This window comes from Solanum tuberosum, unplaced genomic scaffold (genome assembly GCF_000226075.1).
Source record: "Solanum tuberosum cultivar DM 1-3 516 R44 unplaced genomic scaffold, SolTub_3.0 scf00020, whole genome shotgun sequence".
Lineage (NCBI taxonomy): Eukaryota > Viridiplantae > Streptophyta > Magnoliopsida > Solanales > Solanaceae > Solanum > Solanum tuberosum.
In genome coordinates, this window is record NW_006238946.1 from 2,685,861 (window position 1) to 2,690,852 (window position 4,992).

Here is a 4,992-nt window from a genome sequence, read left to right on the forward strand (position 1 = left end):
GTGCAACAATAGAAATCATAATAATAAACATGCATAAGCAAAACTTGAGAAGAGATCATAAGATCACCTAAAACCATGTATAACCAAGAATAAGTAAATCATGTTTCTTCGATTCATATAAGAAAACTTGTCAATACAATTATCCAATAAAAATAATAATTAATATTACCTAATGAAATATAGCATCATGGGTTTTTCATCTAGCATAGTGGGGAAGCTTTGGAGCTTTGTTCCTAAATTTCTATCATTTTATTGAGTGTCAGAATTTGAAAAGGTGCCATATTTAATACCTATAATAAATATTATTTATTGGGTAGGAGAAGGAGATTATTGCAATGAATTTTCTGGGCAAAAAACGTGCAACACTAATGCTTACTATGTTAACCTATTAATAAATGTTTATTATGAGGAAGGAGAATAGATCAATTTTTCTGTAAAAAACGTGCAACATCAATGCATAGTGATACTAATACGGCACTAATGCAATACTACAGCTTTTATGTTTGTGTTTTAATAATGAGAGAATTAAGTACTATGTTTTAATTAATATTCAATAAAAGCTTAAAGCAAAAAAAAGAAGAAGAAATAATTCAAAAAAAAAGGAGAAGATAAATAATTGCAAATGCTGGCCATTGGAGGGTGCCACATCAGCGGTTTTAAATTCAGATTTATATATATATATAGATTGTTTAAAATTGTTAAAAAGGGTCGGCACAGTCCCATCCGGCCCAAGCCTCGTGGGCCAAGGACTTTGAAGGGCTGGGCGGGCCGGCCCTTCATTTCGAAGGGCCTAAAAATGTTCAACCCAATCCAACCCTAGAAGGGTCGAGGATTGGGGCGGACTAGCCCTTCTTTTTTTCTTTTCAAACTTAAAATTCTATAATATCAAAAAAATGAGAAGATTTTCAAATCAAATAAGACAAACAATGGTGTTGTTTTAATAACACTAGCAAAAAATCTAGTGTAATTAGCATATATTTAAGATACTAAATATACGAAATACATGTATCTAGTGTGATGCATTCCAGATACACGAGCAAGATAAGAGAGTGGCAAGCAAGATGAGAGGGAGGCGAGGACGTGAGATTTGTCTATGTATCATAGATACATGTGAATCCACTTGAATAGAGTATACCTAGAACAAATTAACCTAATTTTGAGTCCATGTTACTAAGATATATGTATCTAGACGTATCAAAATCTTGTAAGATTCATAATATTACAACATAGCATGCATTTAAGTAATTAGCTCATATACTAGTGAAATTGTTGTAAGTTACCCTTAAATAAATAGTTTTGGCCCATGGGTCGACTCCGACCAAGCCTCAAAAGTCAAGGGCTTATATGGGTTGGATTTATAAACCCTAGTTTTGAATGAGCATGAAAAATCTTATTCCAATCCTATCTCAATAACAGGTTGGGTTGGCCCGACCCTACGGACTAATCCCATGTTGACGGCTCTAATAAAATTAAGGGAAAATTGTATGAAACAACAAACTATTAATTCAAATTAAATGTTATAGCCATTGTTTATTTTATTTGTAATTCGCAGCAAACATTCCATTTTTTTGCCATCTGGTTCGGTATACAATTAACCATTTTCGGTATACAATTACCCATTCGGTATACAAATGTATAAAATGCGTTTGTGTTTGTATAAAGCGAGAGAAAAATGTATATACAAATACAAATACATATATTTTGTCTTATACACTTATAATTATACAAATGCAGATCTTATTATACAAATTACAATGTATAAATGGATTTATACAAAACTGAACAATATGTATAAAATTGTATGTATCTAGCGAATTATACAAATCAAAAACTCCATAGCAAACATAGAATTTGCTATGGAGCGCAATTATATAAACTATAGTTATAACATACAATATGATTTTTATGTTTATTATATGTGAAAGTTGCTCTAAAATTAATGAATATATGTATAATGTATGCATAATTATGTATAATTTTCGTATATATATGTATATCAACTAGGAAAAGAAGCTGCAAATTCAAGAGGTTGTTCATTTTAGTGTAAAGTTTTATTATTATTATTATTATTATATTTTTAGTTTCTACTACGTGAATATAAATAGTAAATAAATTCAATTATTAGATTCCTTTGGTATGTTCCATATCCAATAATCCATTGATTGGATATCCACGAAGAATCATTGCCCATTCAATCAAAATTAGATAAACTTTCTTGTAAGGCGGTGGAAATTAGCAATTGGTCCACCCTTGACCATTATGTTTGCAATGACATAATTGAAAATTTTCCTTAAATTTAAAGAATTTTATGCTAAGAAATCTATGAATTCACGGTATTAGAATTTTCACAAAGTTCATGTGTCTTTTTAGAAAACAGACCTTACTTTAATAAGATAATTATGCATTTTCTCAGTTAGAAATAAAAAACATTTCCCTCAAGAAGCATTTTATCCTTTTGTGGATTAATTTAATGTATTTTTATTTTCTAAATAAATTTATCTAATGTGACTGCAATTTTATCGATTCAATGAATTTTGAATATCAAATGTCTAAAATCAAAACCATTTATTAAGCTTGAGAAATTCTTGAGCTATTATAGTAGTATCTTAAAAATGAAACCAACACATTTATTATTAAGTTTTCACATACAATATAGAAGGTTTAAGCGTATCTTTTTACCAAAATATCCCTCCTTTTAATATGGATCTCAATTGTCTTATTATGATTAGATATATCTCTCATTTTAATGAAATTATGATATAACATAGGGGTGTATAAAATCGAACCAAAAATTAAATCAAATCGCAAATCGAGAAAAAAAATCCGATAAGTGGTTGGTTTCACTTGGTTTGGTATTGAAAAAAAAACCCGACTATATTTTGGTTGGTTTGGTTTTAACTAAAAAAAATCAACCCGTGACCCGACCAACCCGACATTATATATATAATTTTAAAATTTTATTTTATACATAAAAATATTTACTTTAATATAATTTTAAAATATTTCTTATACTTTTTCATAGTTTTTATCTTTTAATATATTATTTCAAGTTTGAAACTTAGAATTTTGAATGGTTCAATAAAGATTATAGTCCACAAATGTTGGTAATTATAATAAAGCTTAAATCAAAATCAAATTAATACTAATGCGAAAAGAAAATCAATTCAACACTAAAAATGACAATAATATTGAATTATTTTTTCTTTGGTTTTACATTGGTTAAGACAATTCAAATACATAATCTAATTTTAATTTCCTTTAATATTTAGTCATGTAACTAATACTTATTAAACTTATTTTTAGCATTGATTTTAGTATTTTAATTATGATCATTTTTCATTATGACTTGTTAATTTGCATTTTGCAATATTTATTTTACGTGATTTCATTATTATTTTTTGTTGGATATTTGAGAGTCATTACTCGTATCATATTTTGTGTTATTTTCTTAAGAAACACCAAATAGTTGTATTTTGGTAGGACTAAAGAAATATTTGAAGTACAAGTAAATTATATGTTTGTATGACGGAAAAACTCAAAAATCCGAAAAATCTAAAAAAAATCAAGGTTGAAAAACCTGAATTTTATTGGTTTGGTTTATAGATTTAAAAATTCTACACGAATGATTTGGTTTGATATTTGAAAAACCCGAATCAACCCAGCCATGTACACCCCTAAATTATAACATATGCATAAATTTTTAATTAAATAGACGATGTTGATTTTTGAACCACATGAATATCAATAGTTGGATTCTTTTATTTTTTATAAAAAAAAATAGAGATATCATATCGGAATATTACGCATCAATACAAACAAAGGTGATTGCATTACCGCTAGCGCACGAATGATCTGGCCTCCTAAGGGGGTTACAATCCAAATTACATTGAGGCTTATCAAGCTACAAAAGAAGATTTCCTACTTTCTCTACTTCTAGTATTTTCTGAACAAACAAAGGTGAAATTTCCCATTCCTCAAAAAACTTGTCCAATTTCATCTTCTGGCCTTCTTTGGCTAGCAGGTTTGTCACTTTATTTTTTCTCGAGGCTCATGCCTGATTGGGGTTTTCCCCATTCTACGAATGATTCATTCAAGTTTAGTCTGTTTGTTTAGGATTGTTGAGGTTGAATTTTTAAGAATCCAACAATATTTAATAATGAAGAAATCGACTAAAATCTAGATTTGAAATTGATATAGACTCATATTTTTTCTTAACCAAAAATCTCAACTTCGAATGAAAAGACAACATTATTCTCTTTTAAATTAACTTTTTTTTAAAAAATTTCATATGGTGTCTGAAGTCTACATTAGAGTCCCGATTAAATTTGGATTACGCACTGCATAACCCATGGATTGCGCACTGCTTGGCCCATTTGGGGTGGCGCTTCCAACAAGATTTTCTCTATACCCAGGGCTCGAACCCGAAACTTTTGGTTAAGAGTGAAACATTTCCACAGTGTACCACAACCCATATTGATTCTTTTAAATTCACTTAATTGCAAAACATAGAGTATAGAAGAAATCAAATACAGACAATTGTTTTCTATTAGTCCGAATAAATTGAATTTATGATTCGGTTCAAATCGATCAACAAATTAACATATCTCTTGAATTAAAATCCTAAATATAACATCTTATAATTCCATTAAATAAGAAGACGTTTTTAACTCGAAATCTAACGTTAAAACAATAAATATCCCAATAGATGGAACAAACGAGTGTATTTTTAGTTCAAAAATTAATATTAAGAACAATTTTGAATTCAGTATGATTATATTATTATATATAGTAGAAGAAAAGTGATAAAATTTTAAAACATTTAATGATATTTCCTCCCTTTTTCCATTATTAATATCAATCACTTTCAAGGACCACAAATAAATATGGGATACATTATTGACAAAGAATCTTTGTTTGAATATTATGCCTTTGTATTCACCTGAAACTTTGACCAACAGATGGAGCATGGGTTTAACTAGTTTACTATTTTCG